This window comes from Pristiophorus japonicus, chromosome 4 (genome assembly GCF_044704955.1).
Source record: "Pristiophorus japonicus isolate sPriJap1 chromosome 4, sPriJap1.hap1, whole genome shotgun sequence".
In the NCBI taxonomy this organism is placed as follows: Eukaryota; Metazoa; Chordata; class Chondrichthyes; family Pristiophoridae; genus Pristiophorus; species Pristiophorus japonicus.
The window spans coordinates 231,931,244-231,956,861 of record NC_091980.1 but is presented as its reverse complement, the minus strand read 5'-3'; the positions used below and the strand labels follow the sequence as shown (position 1 = coordinate 231,956,861).

Below are 25,618 nucleotides of genomic sequence, written 5' to 3'. Positions count from 1 at the left end.
AGATTAGTGTGGGAGAAATGGGTTTTGATTCATGGGACACTGGCACCAGTACTTGAGTACCAGTAGGGGTTGACTTATGAAGAAAAGATGAGCAGGTTGGGCCTATACTCATTGGAGTTTAGAAGAATGAGGTGTGATCTTACTGAAACATATAATATACTGAGGGGGCTCGACAAGGTTGATGCAGAGAGGATGTTTCCACTCGTGGGTGAATCTAGAACTAGGAGGAATAGTTTCAGAATAAGGGGCCACCCATTTAGAACTGAGATGAGGAGGAATTTCTTATCGGAGGATCACAAATCTGTAGAATTCTCTGTCCCAGAGAACTGTGGAGGCGCAGTCATTGAACATATATAAGGTGGAGACAGATTTTGAGCGATAAGGGAGTGCAGGGTTATGAGGAGCGGACAGGGAAGTGGAGCTGAGCCCAAGATCAGATCAGCCATGATCTTATTAAATGGCGGAGCAGGCTCAAGGGGCCAAATAGCCGACTCCTGCTCCTATTTCTTATGTTCTTATATGGGGGTAAGAGGGAGCTGTTGCATTGGGACAGGCTTCACTTGAACCATGCTGGGACCAGTGTCCTGGCAAATTGAATAACTAGGGCTGTAGATAGGGCTTTAAACTAAATAGTGGGGGGTAGTTTCAGGTGAGCAGAAATTTTAAAAGTCAAAGAGAAGGGAGAAGGCAATATAGTGCAGGGTAGCGATGGGAGTAAGCATTCGTAACAAGATAGAAGAGTTGACGGCACAAATAGAAATAAATGGGTATGATCTGATAGCCTTTTGAGACGTGGTTGCAAAGTGACCAAGTCTCGGAACTGAATATTCAGGGGTATTTGCCATTTCGGAAGGATAGACAGAAAGGAAAAGATGCGATAAGATAGCTCTGTTAATAAAGGATGAGATCAGTACAGTAGTGAGAAATGATATTGGCTCAGAAAATCAAGATGTAGAATCAGTTTGGGTGGAGATAAGAAATAATAAGGGAAAGAAGTCACTAGTGGGAGTAGTCGTAGGGCCCCCTAACAGTAGCTACATGGCAGGACAGAGTATAAATCAAGAAATAATGGAGGCTTGTAATAAAGGTACTGCAATAATCATGGGTGATTTTAATCTTCATATTGATTGGACAACTCAAATTGGCAAAGGTAGCCTTGAGTTCACAGAGTGTATGCGGAATGATTTCTTAGAACAATACGTTGTGGAACCAACCAAGGAGCAGGCTCTTTTAGATATAGTAATGTGTAACGAGACAGGATTAATTTATGATCTCATAGCAAAGGATCCTCCAGGGAAGAGTGATCATAGCATGGTAGAATTTCAAATTCAATTTTAGGGTGAGAAAGTTGACTCTCAAACACGTGTCCTGAACTTAAATAAAAGCAATGACAAAGGTCTGAAGGCAGAGTTGGCTACAGTGGACTGGGACAATAGATCAAAGGGTGAGATGGTAGATAAGCAGTGGCAGACATTTAAGGAGATATTTCCTTAAGCATCCCAATAATAGATAATCAAGGAGCTACAGGGAGGGGGAAACTTAAAACAATCGCTATCACTAGAGAAAAAGTACTAGGTAAAATAATGGACAAGTCCTCTGGACCTGATGGCCTGCATTCTAGGGTCTTAAAAGTGGCTGCAGAGATAGTGGATGCATTGGTTGCAATCTACAAAAATTCCCTGGATTCTGGAGAGGTCCCAGCGAATTGGAAAACCGCAAATGTAACGCCCCATTAAAGAAAGGAGGGAGACAGAAGGCAGGAAACTATAGACCAGTTAGCCTAACATTTGTCATTAAGAAAATGCTGGAGTCCTTTATTGAGGAATTAGTAGCAGGACATTTAGAAAATCATAATAGTCAAGCACAGTCAGCATGGGTTTATGAAAGGGAAATCATGTTTGACAAATTTACTGGAGTTCTTTGAGGATGTAACGAGCAGGGTGGATAAAGGGAACCAGTAGATGTAGTGTATTTGGATTTCCAGAAGGCATTCGATAAGGTGCCACATAAAAAGGTTACTGCACAAGATAAGAGCTCATGGGGTTGGGGGTAATATTGCAGCATGGATAGAGGATTGGCTAACTAATAGAAAACAAAGAGTTGGGCTAAATTAGTCATTTTCAGGTTGGCAAACTGCAACGACTGGGGTGCCACAGGGATCTATATTAATGACTTGGATGAAGGGACCGAGTGTAATGTAGTCATATTTGCTGATGATACAAAGCTAGGTGGGAAAGCAAGTTGTGAGGAGGACGCAAATAATCTGCAAAGGGATATGGATAGGCTCAGTGAGTGGGCAAAAATTAGGCAGATGGAGTGTAATGAGAGAAAATGTGAGGTTATCCACTTTGGCAGAAATAATAAAAAAGCAAATTATTTAAATGGAGATTGATTACAAAATATTGTGGTACAGAAGGATCTGGGAGTCCTTGTACATGAAGCACAAAAAGTTAGCATGAAGGTACAGCAAGTAATTAGGAAGGCAAATTGAATGTTGGTCTTTATCGCAAGGAGGATGGAGTATAAAAGTAGGGAAGTCCTGCTACAACTGTACAGGGCGTTGGTGAGACCACATCTGGAGTACTGCGTACAGTTTTGATCTTTTTTAAGAGATATGCTTGCATTGGAGGCAGTTCAGAGAAGGTTCACGAGGTTGATTCCTGAGATGAAGAGGTTTGTCTTATGAAGAAAGGTTGGGCCAATACTCGGAGTTTAGAAGAATGAGAGGTGATCTTCTTGAAACGTATAAGATTATGAGGGGGCTTGACAGGGTAGATGCAGAGAGGATGTTTCCCCTCGTGGGGAATCTATAACTAGGGGTCATATTTTCAGAGTAAGGGGTCGCACATTTAAAATGGAGAGGAGGAGGAATTTCTTCTCTGAGGGTCATGAATTTGTGGAATTCTCTACCCCAGGGAGCTGTGGAGGCTGGGTCATTGAATATATTTAAGGTGGAGAGAGACAGATTTTTGAACGATAAGGGAGTCAAGGGTTATGGGGAGCGGGCAGGGAAGTGGAGTTGATGCCAAGATCAGATCACCCATGATCTTATTGAATGGCGGAGCAGGCCCGAAGGACAAAATCGCCTACTCCTATTTCTTATGTTCTTATGTGGAGTGATTAGAGAAGCTGGGATTCTTCTCCTGAGAGTAGAGAAGGTTAAGTGGAGATTTGAAAAATCATGAAGAGTTTTTCTGGAGTAAATAAGGAGCAACTGTTTCCAGTGGCAGAAGTGTTGGTAACCAGAGGGCACAGGTTAAAAGTAATTGGCAAAAGCACCAGAGGAGACACAAGGAAAAAAATATTTATTCAGCGAGTTGCCATGATCTGGAATGCACTGCCTGAAGCATTCAGTAGTAACTTTCAAGAGGGAATTGGGTAAATACTTGAAGGGGAAAAATGTGTAAGGCTATGGAGAAACAGCTGGGGAGTGGGACGAATTGGACAGCAGGCATGATGGGCAGAAAGGTCTCCTTCTTGGCTGTATAATTCTATGATTCCCAGTCTTATTTTATTGAGATTTTCCCAGGGTTGATTTTACAATGGTAGTTTGCTTTTGCGTCGAGCATGTTCCAGAAGCAATCCCAAAGATTCAAGATTATTCTATTTGTCTGGCAGGGGGCGGGGCAAGAGAGGCATTATTACAACTATTGCTCAGTTATTCAAAATTTGTTAAAACTAAATTGGAGAGGTGGCTGGGTGGTTGTGTTAAAGCTGCTCACATTTGGATTTGAAACCAATCCAGATTAATGAGGGAAAACTCAGTGTTCCTTTCTTATATCTTCTGGGCATGTGTCCGCAGCACAAAACTGGCAGTCTGAGGCCAATGGGATGGTTAGTTTGAGAGGTGAAAAACTTCAGTGTTGCAGGTGCTTTTTTTTGCGATTTTAGCAGTTGTGTTAATATTTTTTAAGATGCAAATCTTAGGAAAGATTAACTCGACATCTAACAAATCATTGCATTTTAAAAGCCAGGATTACAATTCCAAATCATCTCAAAACATATGGTCCAAGTTTAGGTAATGAGTGGGAAAAGGAAAAAAAAATCAGCAAAATTGAAGGCATAAAACAAAGACACACTTCGTCGTTTGAATATCTTTTGTAACCTTTGGTGTTCAAAGGGAGGGACATCAATGCTGGGGAATAAAACATGTTCCTTTTGGTCACCTGCTATGACTAGCATTTATATAGTGGCTTTAATGTAGTAAAATATATCAAGCGCACACAGGAGCGTAATCAGACAAACACTGACACTGAGTCCTGGGTGTCATGGTACATCAGTCATTGAAGGTTGGCATGCAGGTGCAGCAGGCGGTTAAGAAAGCAAATGGCATGTTGGCCTTCATAGCAAGGGGATTTGAGTACAGGGGCAGGGAGGTGTTGCTACAGTTGTGCAGGACCTTGGTGAGGCCACACCTGGAGTATTGTGTACAGTTTTGGTCTCCTAACCTGAGGAAGGACATTCTTGCTATTGAGGGAGTGCAGCGAAGGTTCACCAGACTGATTCCCGGGATGGCGGGACTGACCTATCAAGAAAGACTGGATCAACTGGGCTTGTATTCACTGGAGTTCAGAAGAATGAGAGGGGACCTCATAGAAACATTTAAAATTCTGACGGGGTTAGACAGGTTAGATGCAGGAAGAATGTTCCCAATGTTGGGGAAGTCCAGAACCAGAGGTCACAGTCTAAGGATAAGGGGTAAGCCATTTAGGACCGAGATGCGGAGGAACTTCTTCACCCAGAGAGTGGTGAACCTGTGGAATTCTCTACCACAGAAAGTTGTTGAGGCCAATTCACTAAATATATTCAAAAAGGAGTTAGATGAGGTCCTTACTACTAGGGGGATCAAGGGGTATGGCGAGAAAGCAGGAATGGGGTACTGAAGTTGAATGTTCAGCCATGAACTCATTGAATGGCGGTGCAGGCTAGAAGGGCTGAATGGCCTGCTCCTGCACCTATTTTCTATGTTTCTATGTTTCTAAAGTCGTTTTTCGGACAGGTGACAAAGCTTGGTCAAACAGGTAGGTTTTAAAAGGAGCATCTTAAAGGAAGTTAACTAGACTTCCAGAGGACCGACAGGCTGGTGAAATGGGCAAACATGTGGCAGACGAATTTTAATGCACAAGAGTATGAAGCGATACATTTCGGTAGAAATAATGGGCCCAAGTTTCCACAGGATAAAAAACCGGCGCCCCTCCGAGCTGGGCATCCGTTTTTCGCGCCTAAAACGGCGCCAGAAAAAAAAACGCGCTGTTCTCGAGCGCTTTGCAGCTCCTTGTCTGTTTGGCGCGGCGCCCAGGGGGGCGGAGCCTACACTCGCGCCGATTTTGTAAGTGGGAGGGGGCGGGTACTATTTAAATGAGTTTTTTTCCTGCCGGCAACACTGCACATGCGCGTTGGAGCGTTCGCGCATGCTCAGTGTGAAAAAAACATTGGCACTCGGCCATTTTTGTAGTTCTTTGTAGCTGTTTAATTTTTGAAATTTTTTTTTAATAAAAGCACATTGCCATCAGCACTTGCAGCCTTCTCACTGTCTCCTTCCCCTCCCCACCCTCCACGGCAACAAACCGCTGCTTCCTTCCCCTCCCTCCCCTGCGCGGCAACAAACCGCTGCTTCCTTCCCCTCCCTCCCCTGCGCGGCAACAAACCGCTGTTTCCTTCCCCTCCCTCCCCTCCGCGGCGGCAAACCGCTGTCTCCTTCCCCTCCCTCCCCTCCGCGGCGGCAAACCGCTGTCTCCTTCCCCTCCCTCCCCTCCGCGGCGGCAAACCGCTGTCTCCTTCCCCTCCCTCCCCTTCGCGGCGGCAAACCGCTGTTTCCTTCCCCTCCGCGGGAAAGAACGGGCGCCTCCTCTCCCCTTTCCTCCCCCCCCCCCCCCCCGCGGGCTGAACGGGCGCCTCCCCCCCGCGGGAAAGAACGGGCGCCTCCTCTCCCCTTCCCCTCCCCCCCCCCGCGGGCAGAACGGGCGCCTCCCCCTCCCCTCGCGGGAAAAATCGGGCGCCTCCTCTCCCCCCCCCCCCCCCCCACAGCGGGCAGAACGGGCGCCTCCCCCCTCCCCCGCGGGAAAGAACAGGTGCCTCCTCTCCCCTCCCCTCCCCTCCCCTCGCCCCCCCCCGCAGGCAGAACGGGCGCCTCCCCCCCCCGCGGGAAGAACGGGCGCCTCAGGCTGACTGCAGAATTCTCCGTGGCTGAAGCACTTTCACACAGGTCGGAAGATGGTTTATTTAATCTTTTCTTTGCTTATAAATGTTTATTCAGGTTGGATTTTTTTGTATAATATTTGTAGAAGTATAAATAAGGATTTATTGTAGAATTTAATGAGTTCCCTTCCACCCCCCCCACCCCCCCACCTCGTTCTGGACGCCTAATTTGTAACCTGCGCCTGATTTTTTTTATGTGTAGAACAGGTTTTTTCAGTTCTACAAAAATCTTCACTTGCTCCATTCTACTTTAGTTTGGAGTACGTTTTCACTGTGGAAACTTTGAAATCAGGCGTCAGTGGCCGGACACGCCCCCTTTTGAAGAAAAAATTCTGTTCCAAAGTAGAACTGTTCTACCTGACTAGAACTGCAGAAAAAAAAGTGGAGAATTGCGATTTCTAAGATAGTCCGTTCTCCACCAGTTGCTCCTAAAAATCAGGCGCAAATCAAGTGGAAACTTGGGCCCAATGAGGGGACATATAAGGTAAAGGGTACAATCCTAAAGGGGTTGCGCGATGCAGAGAGTCCTGGGGTATATGTGCACAAATTGTTGACAGTGGCAGGGCAGGTTGAGAAAGCGGATCCTGGGCTTCATGAATAGAGGTAGAGAGTACAAACCCGTGGAAATTATGATGAACCTGTATAAAACACTGGTTCAGCCTCAACTGGGGTATTGTGTCCAATTCTGGGCACTGCACTTGAGGAAGGATGTGAAGGCTTGAGGCAGAAAAGATTTACGAGAATGACTCCAGGGATGAGGGACTTCAGTTACATGGATAGACTGGAGAAGTTGGGTGTCATGTATGTAGACCATGTATACTAACTGTATAGTCACATAAGATGTGCCACCAGAGGGCACTGCGGTGGGAGACCCGAGGGTCACCGACATTGGTGTGCAGGGCCCAGTATAAAAGGCTGCCCACCATGCTTGTGCCTCACTCTGGAGTTACAATAAATGGGACTCAGGCCACATCAGCTCAAGTACAATACTAGACCTCATGGAGTCATTCATAAGAGTGTTAAAGACATGATACTGGGGTTGATCTCCTTAAAGCACAGAAGATTGAGGGGAGATTTGATAGAGGTGTTCAAAATCATGAGGGATCTGGACAGAGTAGATAGAGAGAAAGTGTTCTCATTGGCAGACGGGTCAGGAATGAAAGGACACAGATTAAGGGTGACTGGCAAAAGAATCAAAGATGACATATGAAAAAAACTTTAAAAAATACAGGATCCGGAATGCACTGCCTGACAGGGTGGTGGAGGCAGACTCAAATCACTGCTTTCAAAAGGGGATAAGTACCTGAAAGAAAAAAAATTGCAGGGCCACAGGGAAATGGCAGGGATGTGGGACTAGCAGAGGTGCTCTTGCAGGGAGCCGGCATGGGCTCGACGGGCCTAACAGCCTTGTTCTGTGCTGTAACCATTCCATCTCTCTATGAGGAGAGCATGGTAGAGAGGTTTAGGGAAGGATTTCCAGAGCTTAGGGCTTATACAGCCAAAGACACAGCTGCAAAAGGAATGGGGGATGCATGGGGCAAGAGTTGGAGGAATGCAGAGTCTTGAAGGGTTGTAGGACTTAGAGATTGATGGTTAGAGAGATAGGGTGGGTGCACAGGAATTGAGGGATTTTAACACGAGGATGAGAATTTTGAAATTAGGACATTGGTGGACCATGAACTAATGTAGGTCAGCGAACACATGGGTGATGGGTGACTGGGACTTGATGTGATTTAGGATATGGGCAGCAGCGCTTTGGATGAGTTCAAGTATATGGAGATGGAAGATAGGAGGCCAACCAGGACAGCATTGCAATAGTTGTGTCTGGAGGTAACAAAAGCACAGATGAGGGTTTCAGCAGCTGATGAGCTGAGGCTGTGGTGGAGACAGGAAATCTTACGGAGGTGGAACTAGATGGTCTTGGTGAAAGAGAGGATATAGGTCAGAAGCTCAACTCGGTCAAACAGAATGCCAAGGGTACGAATAATCTAGCCTGAGACAGTGGCGAGGGAAGGGATGGAATAGTTAGCAAGGGAGCAGTTTGTGGCAGTGACCCAAGACTATGCCATTGGTCTTCCCAATGTTTAATTGGAGGAAATTGCAGCTCATCCAGGACTGGATGTCAGAAAAGCAGTCTGATAAAACAGTGGAGGGGTTGAAAGAGGGGGTGAGGAGGCCGAGCAGAGTATCGTCAGTGTATATGTGGAACCAGACATCATCTTTTTAGATTATGTCGATGACAACTGCGGCACAGTGGATAGCACTCTGACTCCAAGTGAGGATGTTGTGGGTTCAAGTCCCACTCGAGACTAGAGCACAAAATCTAGGTTGACACCCCAGTGCAGTACTGGGTAAGTCATCATCATCATCATCATAGGCAATCCCGCGAAATCGAGGAAGACTTGCTTCCACTCTAAAAGTGACGTCTTAGGTGACTGAACAGTCCAATTTGGGAATTACAGTCTCTGTCACAGGTGGCAGACAGTCGTTGAAGGAAAGGGTGGGTGGGGAGTCTGGTTTGTCGCACACTCCTTCCGCTTGGTTTCTGCATGCTCTCGGCGATGAGACTCGAGGTGCTCAGCGCCCTCCCGGATGCACTTCCTCCACTTAGAGCGGTCTTTGGCCAAGGACTCCCAGGTGTCGGTGAGGATGTTGCATTTTATTAAGGAGGCTTTGAGGGTGTCCTCGAAACGTTTCCTCTGCCCACTGTGGGCTCGTTTGCCGTGTAGGAGTTCCGAGTAGAGCGCTTGCTTTGGGATTCTTGTGACAGGCATGCGAACAATGTGGCCCGCCCAACGGATCTGGTCGAGTGTGGTCAGTGTTTTGATGCTGGCCTGATAGAGGACGCTTTCGTTGGTGCATCTGACCTCCCATGGGATTTGCAGGATGTTGGAGACATCGTTAGTGGTATTTCTCCAGCGATTTGAGGTGTCTACTATATATGGTCCACGTCTCTGAGCCATACAGGAGAGTGGGTATCACTACAGCCTTGTAGACCATGAGCTTGGTTGCAGATTTGAGGGCCTGATCTTCGAACACTCTTCCTCAGGCGGCTGAAAGCTGTGCTGGCGCACTGGAGGCGGTGTTGAAACACAGAAAATAGGTGCAGGAGTAGGCCATTCGGCCCTTCGAGCCTGCACGATCTCATCATCGATGTCTGCCCTTGCTGATAATAGGCTCCCGAGGTATGGAAAGTGGTCCACATTGTTTAGGGCTGCACCTTGGATCTTGGTGACTGGGGACAGTACTGTGCGGCGGGGACAGGTTGATGGAGAACCTTTGTCTTATGGATGTTTAGTGTAAGGCCCATGCTTTCATACGCCTCAGTGAAGATGCTATGACTTGGAGTTCAGTCTCTGAATGTGTGCAGACGCAAGCGTCGTCCTCGTACTGTAGTTCGACGACAGAGGTTGGGACGGTCTTGCATCTGGCCTGGAGATGAAGAAGGTTGAACAGGTTCCCACTGGTTCTGTAGAGTAGTTTCACTCTAGCAGGGAGCTTGTTGAGTGTGAGGTGGAGCACTGCAGCAAGGAAGATTGAGAAGAGGGTTGGCGCGATGACACAGCCCTGCTTGACTCCAGTCCGGACGTGGATTGGGTCTCTGATGGATCTGTTGGTCAGGATCACGGCTTCCAAGTCGTCGTGGAGCAGGCGGAGGATGGTGCTACACTGTCAGAGGTGCCGCCTTTTGGATGAGATGTTAAACTGCGTCTTCCCTCTCAGGTAGATATAAAAGATCCCGTGGCTGGCTCTGCTGCACAGGAGGGCAGGAAAAAGAGTGGGAGCGCGATAGTGATAGGGGATTCAATGGTGAGGGGAATAGATAGGCGTTTCTGCGGCTGCAACCGAGACTCCAGGATGGTATGTTACCTCCCTGGTGCAAGGGTCAAGGATGTCTCAGAGCGGGTGCAGGACATTCTGAAATGGGAGGGAGAACAGCCAGTTGTCGTGGTACACATTGGTACCAACGACATAGGTAAAAAAAGGGATGAGGTCCTACGAAACGAATTTAAGGAGCGAGGAGCTAAATTAAAAAGTAGGACCTCAAAAGTAGTAATCTCGGGATTGCTACCAGTGCCATGTGCTAGTCAGAGTAGGAATCGCAGGATAGCGCAGATGAATACGTGGCTTGAGCAGTGGTGCAGAAGGGAGGGAGTCAAATTCCTGGGACATCGGAACCGGTTCTGGGGGAGGTGGGACTAGGACAAACCAGACAGTCTGCACCTGGGCAGGGCTGGAACCAAGGTCCTAGGGGGTGTGTTTGCTGGTGCTGTTTGGGAGGAGTTAAACTAATATGGCAGGGGGATGGGAACCTATGCAGGGAGACAGAGAGGAATAAAATGGAGACAGAAGCAAAAAATAGAAAGGAGAAGAGTAAAAGTGGAGGGCAGAGAAACCCAAGGCAAAAAACAAAAACGGCCACTTTACAGCAGAATTCTGAAGGGTCAAAGTGTGTTAAAAAGACAAGCCTGAAGGCTCTGTGCCTCAATGCGAGGAGTATTCGGAATAAGGTGGACGAATTAACTGCACAGATAGCAGTTAATGGGTATGATATGATGGGCATCACAGAGCCATGGCTCCAGGGTGACCAAGGCTGGGAACTCAACATCCAGGGGTATTCAGCATTTAGGAAGGAGAGAGAGGAAAAGGAGGCTAGGTGGCATTGCTGGTTAACGAGGAAGTTAATGCAATAGTAAGGAAAGACATTGGCTTGGATGATGTGGAATCGATATGGGTGGAGCTGCGGAATACCAAAGGGCAGAAAACGCTAGTGGGAGTTGTGTACCGGCCACCAAATAGTAGTAGAACGGTTGGGGACAGCATCAAAGAAGAAATAAGGGATGTGTGCAATAAAGGTATAGCAGTTATCATGGACGACTTTAATTTACATAGATTGGGCTAACCAAACTGGCAGCAATGCCGTGAAGGAGGATTTCCTGGCGTGTATTAGAGATGGTTTTCTTCACCAATATGTTGAGGAACCAACTAGAGAGCTGGCCATCCTAGACAGGATGATGTGTAACGAGAAGGGACTAATTAGCAATCTTGTTGTGCGAGGCCCTTTGGGGAAGAGTGACCATAATATGGTAAAATTCTTTATTAAGATGGAGTGACACACAGTTAATTCAGAAACTAGGGTCCTAAACTTAAGGAAAGGTAACTTCGACGGCATGAGGCGCGAATTGGCTAGAATAGACTGGCAAATGTTACTTAAAGGATTGACGGTGGATAGGCAATGGCAAACATTTATAGATCACATGGATGAACTTCAGTAGTTGTACATTCCTGTCTGGAGTAAAAATAAAACAGGGAAGATGGTTCAACCGTGGCTAACAAGGGAAATTAAGGATAGTGTTAGATACAAGGAAGAGGCATATAAATTGGCTAGAAAAAGCAGCAAACCTGGGGACTGGGAGAAATTTAGAATTCAGCAGAGGAGGACAAAGGGTTTAATTGGGAGGGAGAAAATAAGAGTACGAGAGGAAGCTTGCCGGGAACATAAAAACTGACTGCAAAAGCTTCTATAGATACGTGAAGAGAAAAAGATTAGTGAAGACGAACGTAGTTCCCTTGCAGTCGGACTCAGGTGAATTAATAATGGGGAACAAAGAAATGGCAGACCAACTGAACAAATACTTTGGTTCTGTCTTCACGAAGGAAGACACAAATGACCTTCCGGATGTACGAGGGGACCGAGGGTCTAGTGAGAAGGAGGAACTGACAGATATCCTTATTAGGCAGGAAAGTGTGTTGGGGAAATTGATGGGATTGAAGGACAATAAATCCCCGGGGCCTGATTGTCTGCATCCCAGAGTACTTAAGGAGGTGGCCCTAGAAATAGTGGATGCATTGGTGATCATTTTCCAACAGTCTATCGACTCTGGATCAGTTCCTATGGACTGGAGGGAAGCTAATGTAACACCACTTTTTAAAAAAGGAGGGAGAGAGAAAACAGGTAATTATCGACCGGTTAGTCTGACATCAGTAGCGGGGAAAATGTTGGAGTCAATTATTAAGGATGAAATAGCAGCACATTTTGAGAGCAGTGACAGGATCGGTCCAAGTCAGCATGGATTTATGAAAGGGAAATCATGCTTGACAAATCTTCTGGAATTTTAGAGGATGTAACTAGTAGAGTGGACAAGGGAGAACCAGTGGATGTGGTGTATTTGGACTTTCAAAAGGCATTTGACAAGGTCCAACATAAGAGATTGGTGTGCAAAATCAAAGCACATGGTATTGGGGGTAATGTACTGGCGTGGATAGAGAATTGGTTGGCAGACAGGAAGCAGAGAGTCGGGATAAACGTGTCCTTTTCGGAATGGGAGGCAGTAACTCGTGGCGTGCCACAAGGCTCAGTGCTGGGACCCCAGCTCTTTACATTATACATTAATGATTTGGATGAAGGAATTGAGTGTAATATCTCCAAGTTTGCAGATGACACTAAACTGGGTGGTGGTGTGAGCTGTGAGGAGGATGCTAAGAGGCTGCAAGGTGATTTGGACAGGTTGGGTGAGTGGGCAAATGCATGGCAGATGCAGTATAATGTGGATAAATGTGAGGTTATCCACTTTGGTGGCAGAAACACGGAAGCAGAGTATTATCTGAATGGTGGCAGATTAGGAAAGGGGAGGTGCAACGAGACCTGGGTGTCATGGTTCATCACTCATTGAAAGTTGGCATGCAGGTGCAGCAGGCAGTGAAGAAGGCAAATGGCATGTTGGCCTTCATAGCTAGGGGATTTGAGTATAGGAGCAGGGAGGTCTTACTGCAAATGTACAGGACTTGGTGAGGTCTCACCTGAAATAGTGTGTTCAGTTTTGGTCTCCTAATCTGAGGAAGGATGTTCTTGCTATTGAGGGAGTGCAGCGAAGGTTGTGACAGGTTCGATGCGAGAAGAATGTTCCCGATGTTGGGGAAGTCCAGAATCAGGGGACACAGTCTTAGAATAAGGGGTAGGCCATTTAGGAATGAGATGAGGAGGAACTTCTTCACTCAGTGTTGTTAACCTGTGGAATTCCCTATCGCAGAGAGTCGTTGATGCCAGTTCATTGGATATATTCAAGAGGGAGTTAGATATAGTCCTTATGGCTAAAGGGATCAAGGGGTATGGAGAAAAAGCAGGAAAGGGGTACTGAGGTGAATGATCAGCCATGATCATATTGAATGGTGGTGCTGGCTCAAAGGACCGAATGGCCTACTCCGCCACCTATTTTCTATGTTTCGATGTCCCGTCAGAATCTATGAGATCCCCTCTCATCCTTCTGAACTCCAGTGATTAAAGGCCCAGTTGATCCAGTCTCTCCTCATATGACAGTCCAGCCATCCCTGGAATCAGTCTGGCGAACCTTCGCTGCACTCCCTCAATAGCAAGAACATCCTTCCTCAGATTAGGAGACCAAAACTGTACACAATATTCCAGGTGAGGCCTCACTAAGGCCTTGCACAACTGCAGTAAGACCTCCCTGCTCCTATACTCAAATCCCCTAGCTATGAAGGCCAACATACCATTTGCCTTCTTCACTGCCTACTGTACCTGCATGCCCACTTTCATTGACTGATGAACCATGACATCCAGGTCTCGTTGCACCTCCCCTTTTCCTAATCTGCTGCCATCCAGATAATAATCTACCTTCGTGTTTTTGCCCCCAAAATGGATAACCTCACATTTATCCACATTATACTGCATCTGCCATGCATTTGCCCACTCACCTAACCTGTCCAAGTCACCCTGCAGCCTCTTAGCGTCCTCCTCACAGCTCACACCGCCACCCAGTTCAGTGTCATCCGCAAACTTGGAGATATTACACTCAATTCCTTCATCTAAATCGTTAATGTATATTGTAAAGAGCTGGGGTCCCAGCACTGAGCCCTGCGGCACCCCAGTAGTCACTGCCTGCCATCCTGCGGCACTCTACTAGTCACTGCCTGTTTATCCCGACTCTCTGCTTCCTGTTTGCCAACCAGTTCTCTGTCCATGTCAGTACATTACCCCCAATACCATGCGCTTTGATTTTGCACATCAATCTCTTGTGCGGGACCTTGTCAAAAGCCTTTTGAAAGTCCAAATACACCACATCCACTGGTTCTCCCTTGTCTACTCTGCTGGTTACATCCTCAAAAAATTCCAGAAGATTCGTCAAGCATGATTTCCCTTTCATAAATCCATGCTGACTTGGTCCAATCCTGTCACTGCTTTCAAATGCGCTGCTATTTCATCCTTAATGACTGATTCCAACATTTTCCCCACTACTGATGTCAGGCTAACTGATCTATAATTACCCGTTTTCTCTCTCCCTCCTTTTTAAAAAAAGTGGTGTTATATTAGCTACCCTCCAGTCCATAGGAACTGATCCAGAGTTGATAGACTGTTGGAAAATGATCACCAATGCATCCATTATTTCTGGAGCCACTTCCTTAAGTACTCTGGGATGCAGACTATCAGGCCCCAGGGATTTATCGGCCTTCAATCCCATCAATTTCCCAAACATAATTTTCCGCCTAATAAGGATATCCTTCAGTTCCTCCTTCTCACTCGACCTACTGTCCCCTAGTACAATCGGAAGGTTATTTGTGTCTTCCTTCGTGAAGACAGAACCGAAGTATTTGTTCAATTGGTCTACCATTTATTTGTTCCCAATTATAAATTCACCTGAATCCGAATGCAAGGGACCTACGTTTGTCTTCACTAATCTTTTTCTCTTCACATATTTCACGAAGCTTTTGCAGTCAGTTTTTATGTTCCCTGCAAACTTACTCTCGTTCTCTATTTTTCCCCTCTTAATTAAACCCTTCGTCTTCCTCTGTTGAATTCTAAATTTCTCCCAGTCCTCAGGTTTGTTGCTTTTTCTAGCCAAATTATATGCCTCTTCCTTGGCTTTAACACTATCCTTAATTTCCCTCGTTAGCCATGGTTGAGCCACCTTCCCCGTTTTATTTTTACTCCAGATTCAAATGAGCTGTTCATTATGTGGTGATGTCAAATAAGAAATAGGAGTAGCCGTCGGCTAAGGCCATTTGGCCTCTCGAGCCTGCTCCGCCATTCAATAAGACCATGGCTGATCTGATGGACTCCGCCTCACTTCCCCGCCCGCTCCCCATAACCCCTTATCGTTTAAGAAACTGAAACAATGTCCCAGCCTCCACTGCTCTCAGACAGTGAATTCCAGAGATTTACAACCCTCTGTTGGAAGAAATTTCCCCTCATCTCTGTTTTAAATGGACGGCCCCTTATCCCAAGATCGTGCCCTCTCGTTCTAGTCTCCCCCATCAGTGGAAACATTCTCTCTGCATCCACTTGGTCAAGCCCCCTCATAATTTTATACATTTCGATAAGATCACCTCTCATTCTTCTGAACTCCAATGAGTCGAGGCCCAACCTACTCAACTTTTCCTCATAAGTCAACCTTGTGAACCGTCTCCAAAGCAAGTATATCCTTTCATATATATGGAAACCAAAACTGCACGCAGTATTCCAGGTGTGGGCCTCACCAATACCTTATATAGCCGTAGCAAGACTTCGGCTGCTTTTATAATCCATCCCCTTTGCAATAAAGGCCAAGATACCATTGGCCTTCCTGATCACTTGCTGTACCTGCATACTATTCTTTCGTGTTTCATGCACAAGTACCCCCTGGTCCCGCTGTACTGCGGCACTTTGCAATCTTTCTCCATTTAAATAATAACTTGCTCTTTAATTTTTTCTGCCAAAGTGCATGACCTCACACTTTCCAACATTATACTCCATCTGCCAAATTTTTGCCCACTCATTAAGCCTGTCTATGTCCTTTTGCAGATTTTTGTGTGTACTCCTCACATATTGCTTTTCCTCCCATCTTTGTATGGTCAGCAAACTTTGCTACGTTACACTCAGTCCCTTCTTCCAAGTCGTTAATATAGATTGTAAATAGTTGAGGTCCCAGCACTGATCCCCGTGGCACCCCACTAGTTACTAGTTGCCAACCAGAGAATGAACCATTTCTCCTGACTCTCTGTTCTCTGTTAGTTAGCCAATCCTCTATCCATGCTAATATATTACCCCCAACCCCATGAACTTTTATCTTATGCAATAACCTTTTATGTGGCACCTTGTCAAATGACTTCTGGAAGTCCAAATACACCACATCCACTGGTTCCCTTTTATCCACCCTGTTCATTACATCCTCGAATAACTCCAGCAAATTTGTCAAACATGACTTGCCTTTCATAAGTCCATGCGGACTCTGCCTGACCGAATTTTGCTTTTCCAAATGACCTGCAACTGCTTCTTTAATAATGGACTCCAACATTTTCCCAACCACAGATGTTAGGTTAACTGGTCTATAGTTTCCTGCTTTTTGTCTGCCTCATTTTTTTTTTTAAATAAGAGCGTTATATTTGCAATTTTCCAACCTGCTGGGACCTCCCCAGAATCCAGGGAATTTTGGTAAATTACAACCAATGCATCCACAATCCCTGCCGCTACTTCTCTCAAGACCCTAGGATGCAAGTCATCAGGTCCAGGGATTTATCTGCCTTTAGTCCCGTTATCTTACTGAGTACCACCTCCTTAGTGATTGTGATTGTGGTTGATTCCTCCCCCACTATAGCCCCTAGACTATCCACTGTCAGAATATTGTTAGTGTCCTCTACTGTAAAGACTGATACAAAATATTTGTCGTGCTGAAGACTTGTGTTCCAGAACTGGTTGCGCCTCTAGCCAAGTTGTTTCAGTAAAGGTGCAACACTGGCATCTATCCGACGATGTGGAAAATTGCCCAGATATGTTCTGCCCATAAAAAGCGGACAAATCCAATCCAGCCATTTACCGTCCCATCAGTCTACTCTCAATCAGCAAAGTGATGGAAGTGGTCATTGAAAGTACTATCAAGTGACACTTACTCACCAATAAACTGCTCACCAATGCCTAGCTTGGGTTCCGTCAGGACCACTCAGCTCCAGACCTCATTTCAGCCTTGGTCCAAATATGGACAAAAGAGCGGAATTCCAGAGATGAGGAGAGAGTGACTGGCCTTGACATCAAGGCAGCATTTGCCCGAGTGTGGCATCAAGGAGCCCTAGTACAACTGAAGTCAATGGGAATCAGGGGGAAAACTCTCCATTGGCTGAAGTCATACATAGCACAAAGGAAGATGGTTGGGGTTGTTGGAGGTCAATTCGGTCAGCCCCAGGAGTTCCTCAGGACAGTGTCGTAGGCCCAACCATCTTTAGTTGCTTCATCATAAGGTCAGAAGCGGGGATGTTCGCTGATGATTACACACTATTTAGTTCCATTCACAACTCCTCAGATAATGAAGCAGTCCATGCCCACATCCAGCAAGACCTGGATGACATTCAGGCTTGGGCTGCTCAGTGGCAAGTAATATTCGCTCCACACAAGTGCCAGGCAATGCCCATCTCCAACAAGCGACAGTCGAACCATCTCCCCATGATATTTAACGACAGTACCATCTCTGAATCCCCCACTATCAACATCCTGGGGGTCACCATTGACCAGTAACTTAACTGGACCAGCCACATAAATATTGTGGGAACAAGAGCGGGTCAAAGGCTGGGTGTTCTGCGGCGAACGTCTCACCTGACTCCCCAAAGCCTTTCCTCCATCTACAAGGCACAAGTTAAGAGTGTGATGGAATACTTTCCACTTGCCTGGATGAGTGCAGCTCCAACAACACTCAAAAAGCTCAACACCATCCAGGACAAAGCAACCTGGTTGATTGGCACCCAATCCACCATCTTAAATCTTCACTCCCTCCACCACCAGCGCACCGTGGCTGATATGTGTGCCATCTGCAAGATGCACTGTAGCAACTCACCAAGGCTTCTTCGACAGCACCTCCCAAACCCGCGACCTCTACCACCTCGAAGGACAAGGGCAGCAGGCGCATGGGAACACCATCACCTCCAAGTTACACACCATCCTGACTTGCAAATATATTGCCGTTCCTTCATCGTCGCCGGGTTAAAATCCTGGAGCTCCCTCCAACAACTTGTATTTATATAGCGCCTTTAACATAGTGAAACATCTCAAGGCACTCCACAGCAGTATTATGAGATAAAAACCTCCACCACAAAGGCAGCACCAGTTCAAGAAGGTGGCTCACCACCACCACCACCATCTCAAGGGCAATTAGGGATGGGCAATAAATGCTGGCCTTGCCAGCAACGCCCACATCGCAGAAACGAGTAAAGAAAAAAGAAAAGGCATTGATGTGGTTAACCATGCGAAAGGCCAGACTGGTCGAGAAGGATAAGCAGGGATCATGAACCATGGTCACAATCACAGAGGATGTAATTTGTTTCTTTGATTAGGGTCGTTTCAGTGGTATGGCAGGGTTGGAAACCCGATTGGAGAGGTTCAAGCGTGGGGTTGAGGGATAGATCGACATGGATTTGGAAGGCAACAACATGTTCAGTGACTTTGAAGGTGAAAGGGAGGTTGTAGATGGGGCAGCAGTTTTCAAGGACTAATCATAGGCAGTCCCTCGAAATCGAGGAAGACTTGCTTCCACTCAAAGTTAGTTTTCAGGTGACTGAACAGTTCAATACGGGAATTACAGTCTTGGTCACAGGTGGAACAGACAGTCATTGGAGGAAAGGGTGGGTGGGGAGTCTGGCTTGCACGTTCCTTCTGCTGCCTGCACTTGATTTCTGCATGCTCTCGGCGACGAGACTCGAGGTGCTCAGCGCCCTCCTGGATGCTCTTCCTCCACTTAGGGCAGTCTTTGGCCAGGGACTTCCAGGTGTCGGTGGGGTTGCTGCACTTTATCGAGGAGGCTTTGAGGGTGTCCTTGAAACGTTTCCTCTGCCCACCTGGGGCTTGCTTGCCATGTAGGCATTCCGAGTAGAGCGCTTGCTTTGGGAGTCTCATGTCAGGCGATCAATGTGGCCCATCCAACGGAGCTGGTTGAGTGTAGTCAGTGCTTTGATGCTGGGGATTTTGGCCTGATCGAGAACATTGACGTTGGTGCGTCTGTCCTCCTAGGGGATTTGCAGGATCTTGCGGAGACATCGTTGCTGGTATTTCTCCAGCGATTTGAGGTGTCTACTGTACATGGTCCACGTCTCTGAGCCATACAGGAGGGCGGGTATCACTACAGCCCTGTAGACCATAAGCTTGGTGCCAGATTTGATGGCCTGATCTTTGAACACTCTGTTTTTCAGGGGCCCAAGGCTGCGCTCGTGCATTGGGGGCGGTGTTGAACCTCATCATCAATGTCTGCCCTTGCTGATAATCGGCTCCCGAGGTATGGAAAGTGGTCCACATTGTCCAGGGCTGTGCCGTGGATCTTGATGACTGGAGGTCAGTGCTGGGTGGCGGGGTCAGGTTGGTGGAGGACCTTTGTCTTATGGATGTTTAGTGCAAGGCCCATGCTTTCGTATGCCTCGGTGAAGGACTAAGGGATGAAGGGTGGCTTATTTGGAATGGTGGGGGGGGGGCGGGGTGACAATAGATTTGAAAATGGGGGTCGGGGGGGAGTGGGGTCAGTACCTGAAGAAAGGGAGCCGTTTACACTATCAGCAAGCATGGACGCCAAGAAGGGAAGTTGGGAAGTCAGCAGTTGAGAATAAGGTCAAGGGAGCAGGAGGTGGGTCTCGGACAAGATGAGCTTAGAGATGGCATATGGGGAGATGGAGAAAGTAGAGAAAGATGTAAGTTCAGAGCTAGAGTAGGAGAAAACATTGAGAAAAGTTTGGCTTGCGGGCCAAGAGGAAGAGAGGGTTACGCCAGAGGCAGCTGAATGGATGGTCTCAATCTTAGTGACAAAGAAATCCATGAGCTCCTCGCACTTATTGGAGGAGAGGGTGGAGGGACAGTAAAAAGGGATTCAAGGAGACAGTTGGTAGTAGAGAAAAGAAGCTTGGGTTTATCATTGTATTCCAGGATGATCCTGGCGTAGTGAGCAGTTGTGGCAGAGGAAAGCAAGATTGACAGTGATGTGGTCCAGCCAGATCTGGTGATGAATGGGTAATTCAGTTGTACGTTCAAGTCTGTGTCCCTTGGATTTTTGGGAGCAAAGGTGAGGGCTGTACCAAGGGTGGAAGAGTAAGGGTTTCACTGACGACAAGTGCATCAAAGATGGAGGTGAGGATGTGACTGAGCAGATTGATAGCTGCAGAAGTATCGTGGCAAACAGAGGGCCTAAGGCTCGACAGTTGGGAGTTTGAAAGTGCTGTTGTAAGTCAATTGGGTAGAGTTTTTCCCATAGGCATACTCAGAAGAAAGCAGGGTTGGAAGGGGGATGCGAGTGGTGAGGGAAGTGATCATAGATGGCATTGTCTGTGATTGAGACGATGGGAATAGAGAGGCCACTTGAGGCAAGGTCAAGGGGTTGGCTGTGAATATGGGAGGGAGGGGTTATAGGAGGATAAAACAGCAGTGAACTCAGAGGAGAGATGGCAAGGTGAGCCGAGACAGAGAATGAGAATCTGTGCAGAGGCTGAGAGGGGAAAGCAGTGAGGCTATTGCAATGAGAAATTTGCCATGGGGCTTGGTTGCGCAGTAGAGAACAAGGATTTTTAAGAGGACCACACTGCCACCAGGGCAGTTTGGGTGGGACAGGTGGTGGATGATATAACCATGCGAGGAGGTTTCAGTAAGGGCCAAGGTCTTATCACCCATGAGCCAACAAGACCAAGGTGCCAATGCAATCATGCACAATATGGTCATGGGATGGCAAGTACCTTGTTTGCAGGTGAACGAATGTTCTGGAGGGAGATGTGGCAATTGTTGATCCACTGGCAGAGTCCATAGGGTCAGTGTAAGAGGGCTGAGTGGGATGGGAAGGAAATTGGCAAGATTAGTCCCCCGCAAGCATGCTACATGGAAAGGTTGGAGAGAGACAGAAGTGTCATCAGCTTACATGTGGAACCTGACATTGTGTTTTTGGATGATGCCACCAATGGGCAGCACATAGATGAGAAATAGTAGGGGGCCAAGGATAGGTCCTTGGGTACTCCAAAGGTAAATGTGGGAGTGGGAAGGGAAGCCATTGCAGGCGGTTCTCTGGCTATGACTGGATAGGCAAGAGAAGAACCATGGATAGTGTAGTCAACTGTGTCAAAGGCTGCAGACCGGTAGAGTAGAAAGAGGAGGGATAGTTCACCAGTCATGTAGGATGTCATTTATGACTGATAAGGACCGTTTCAGTGCTGTGACAGTGGCATAAACCTGACTAGAGGGGATCAAGCATGGAGTTGCGGGACGAATTTGGGAGGCGATAACACGCTCAAGGACTTGAGAAGAAAGGGAGAGTGAAGATGGCGTAGTAAGTTTGCAAAGACAGAGGGGTCAAGGTTTTGTTTTGAAAAAGGAGGTGTCAACAGATTTTAAGGTGGGGGGTGGGGGTGGGGGCGGGGAGAAGAGAGGAGAAGGAACCGTTAACAATATCAGCTAATGCAGGGGCCAGGAAGCGAGGTTGGGTGGTCAGATTTTTGATGGAAATAGGGTCAGGGAACATGAGGGAGAGGGTACAAGGGGAAATAGAAAAGAAACATGCGAGCAAAAAGGTGCTGTAATTTCTGACACATGCCATTCCAATTACTGGGAAATAACAGGGATAGAAACAAGCATGCAAAGTAATTTATACTAGCCATTGCTACAGAACCATAAAATTAAATCATCAAGGAATATAAAAAGAAACAGTAAAGTATTCTACAGATGCATAAATAACAAAAGAAAAATCAGGATGAGGATAGGACCACTAAGGGACGCACAGGATAAACTCACAGGAAATGACAACAAAATGGCAGAAATATTGAAGAGTTATTTTACCTCAGTACTTGCCCACGACAACAGCTTGTATTTATATAGTGCCTTTAAAGTAATAAAACGTCCCACGGTGCTTCACAGGGCCGTTATTAAACATTTTGACGCTGAGCCACATAAGGAGATGTTAGAGCAGGCTTGGTCAAAGAGGTAGGCTTTAAGGAGCGTCTTTAAGGAGGAAAGAGAGGTAGAGACGTTTAGGGATGGAATTGCAGAGCTTAGGGTTTTCGCAGCTGAAGGCACAGAAAGAAACGATCACTGGACATCTCAAAGCGCTTTACAGCCAATGAAGTACTTTTGGAGTGTAGTCACTGTTGTAATGTGGGAAACGTGGCAGCCAATTTGCATACTGCAAGCTCCACAAACAGCAATGCGATAATGATCAGATAAACTGTTTTTATGATGTTAATTGAGGGATAAATATTGGCCAGGACACTGGGGACAACTCCCCTGCTCTTCTTCGAAATGGTGGCATGGGATTTTTTACGTCCACCTGAGAGAGCAGACGGGGCCTCGGTTTAACGTCTCATCTGAATTACGGTACCTGTGACAGTGCAGAACTCGCACACTGGAGTGTCAGCCTAGATTTTTGTGCTCAAGTACCTGGAGTGAGATATGAATCCACAACTTTCATGACTCAGAGGCAAGTGTGCTACCCACTGAGCGATAGCCACTAATGGTAGAGCAATTGAAATCATGGACACCAACAGGGTGGTCATGATACAAGAGAGCAAAAAGATATAACAACATTTTAGATAGAAAGAAAGGGCGGAAAATAATAGATAAACTAATCAAACTTAGAGAGGATAAAATCCCTAGTCCGGATGGAATTGCATCCACACATATTAAAATGAGCTACGGAAGTGATAGAGGCACTATTACACATATATAACATTTTATTAGAAAAGGGAATAGTGCCAGAGGAACAGCTAATGTAATTCCTATATTTTAAAATGGAGTTATAATAAGTTCAGGGAACATAAACCAGTTAGCTTAGCATTGATGGTAGGAAAGATAATGGAATCTTTACTCAAAGACGTAATAGAAAAAACGAAAATATATTAAAAGAGTCGTTAGCATAGATTTTAAAAGGGAAAGTCATGCTTAACCAACCTTATTGAATTCTTTGAAGTAACAGAGTGTGTAGACAAGGGTAATAGAGTAGATGTAATATATTTGGATTTTCAATAGTCCTTTGGTAAGCTACCGCATAGCAGACTCATGACTAATGTCAGTGGAATGGATAGCAAGTTGGCTACAAAATAAAAAAGAGAGTAGGGGTTACGCATAGTTACTCAGACTGGCAATAGGTGGGAAGTGGACTTCTTCAAAGATCAGTGCTGGGACCATTGTTCACTATTTACATAAACGATATGGAATCGGAAGCACAAGTTCAAAAATATTCAGATGCCACCAAATTGGAAGGTATTCTGAGCGACAAAAAACAAGACTAGATTAATAAACTTGCAGAATGGGTGTATAATTGGCAAATTAATTTCAATATAGAAAAATGTGAGGTTGTGCATTTGTGTAGGAAGAATGAGGCCGCCACAAAGCCCTTGGAAAATAAAAGTCTAAATTGGCTAGAGGAGCAAAGGGATCTAGGGGTACAGGTACACGAATCACTAAAAGTAGTGACACAGGTTAATAAAGCCATTTTTAAAAAAGCAACAAAGCACTGGAGTTCATTTCTCAAGGGATAGAATTGAAAAGCAGAGAAGTTATGCTAAACTTGTACAGAATCTTGGTTAGACCACACTTGGGAGTACGGTGAACATTTCTGGTCTCCATATTATAAGGAAATAGGTGACATTGAAAAAGTTGCTACAAGGATGATACCAGAACTGAGAAGTTATACCTATCAGGAAAGATTGAGCAGAAAAAGAGAAGGCTGAGGGGGTGACCTGATAGAGGTCTTTAAGGTTATGAATGGGTTTGAAATAGGGTAGACGCAGAAAAGATATTTTCACTTATGGTGAAGGCGAAAACTAGGGACCATAAATACAAGATAGTCACTAATAAATCCATTATGGAATTCAGCGAGTAGTTAGAATGTGGAACTTGCTACACAAGTCGTTGAGGCGAATAACAGATGCATTTAAGGGAAGCTAGATAAACGCATGAGGGAGAAAGGAATAGAAGGATGTGTTGATAGGGTTGGATAAAGCAGGGTTAGAGGAGGCTCATGATGAGCATAATCATCAGCATGGACCAGTTAGGTCGAATGGCCTACATTCTGTGCAATTCTATGTAACCCATCCCTTGTATAACTAGGCAGATTTCACCAAGCCCAGATACTTAAAGCAATAGCACAGAACTGCTTCTTGATGCTATTTACCCAAGATTGCAGAAAAGCACCTTCCACTGCAACAGTGTGGAAGTTTCCATCTCCCAAATTAACCATCCCATTGGCTTCAGACTGCCAGTTTTGTGCTGTGAGCACACGCCCAGAAGCTACGAGAAAGGTACACATGGAGTGTTCTCTCATTAATTTGGACTGGTTTCAAATCCAAATGTGACAGGCAAAAAGACTGCACATTAACACCACTACTCAGTTTCCTCTGCAATTTAGTTTTAACAGATTTTGAATATCTACTAACAAGTTGTAAGAATGTTCCTGTTGTCCCACCTCCTGCCACATAAATAGTCACCATAATTGCAAGTGGGCAGGAAAACATAGCTGTAGAATACACCTTCACTCAAATTTAAAAAAAGGATGGCACTAGCAAATAATTATTACAGATTTACAGACTGCTGATAGTGCAATCACAATAACTCTGACCTTAAACTGATTAATAAATGCACCTTAAAAAAGGCATAGGTAACTGGATAAGAATAAGTAGAGCCTGGATGCTGCAGGTTCATACCTGGGAATAGACAAGAACCACTAGGAAGCTGCTCTGAAAATTCAGAGTTAACATCCTCATAAAGGGGCCAAGTTTCAGCCTGAGTTGCTCCTGTTTTTTTGGAACAACTGGTTTAGAATGGAGTATCTTAGAAATTGCAATTCTTGGCAATTAGTTTGCTCCAGTTCTAGTCAGAACAGTTTCAGTTTGGAACAGATATTTTTTTTCCCAAAAGGGGGCGTGTCCGGCCACTTACGCCCATTTTGAAAGTTTAGACAGTGAAAACTTACTCCATTCTAAGTTAGTTTGGAGTAAGTGTAAATTTTTTTACGCTCAGAAAAACCTTACCTACACTTAGAAAATCAGGCGTAGGAAATGGGGGAGGGGGGGGGGGTTTAAAAGGAAAGCTTACAAACATTAAACATTTCAGTTTTACAAATAAAGAGCCATCATCAATAATAAATGATAAATACATGAATAAATCAAAAATAAATAAAATTTAAAAAATCAATAAATAAAACATTTTCTACTCACTGACTGCAGCACCGGGAGCCCTCCAACAGCGTGCTGGGACGGCCCCCCCCCCCTCCCCCCAGTGTGTCTCTCTCTCTCTCTGTCTGTGTGTCTTTCTCTGTCCGTCAGTGTCTATGTGTTTCTGACAGCGAGGGGTGGGGAGGGGGAGGAGGAGGAGGAGGAGGGGGGGGGAAAAAAAGAGGGGAGGAGGAGAGGGAGGGAGGAGGCTGAACGGGCCCGGCTGACGTGAAGAAGCTGGGCCCAAGCAAGGTAGGTGGCCGGGGGAAGCCAG

The 25,618-nt window shown here is 46.0% G+C and overlaps 1 protein-coding gene across 5 annotated transcripts in view; it reads right to left on the bottom strand.

The window, feature by feature from the left end:
• LOC139263300 (F-box/WD repeat-containing protein 7-like) overlaps positions 1–25,618 on the bottom strand; it is a 237,005-nt gene that overhangs the window by 190,166 nt on the left and 21,221 nt on the right. For all 5 annotated transcript variants that reach the window (XR_011593087.1, XR_011593085.1, XR_011593086.1 and 2 more), the window contains exon 4: positions 23,081–23,222. The gene's annotated coding sequence lies outside the window, so the exon portion shown is untranslated. The remainder of the gene's footprint in view (positions 1–23,080; positions 23,223–25,618) is intronic.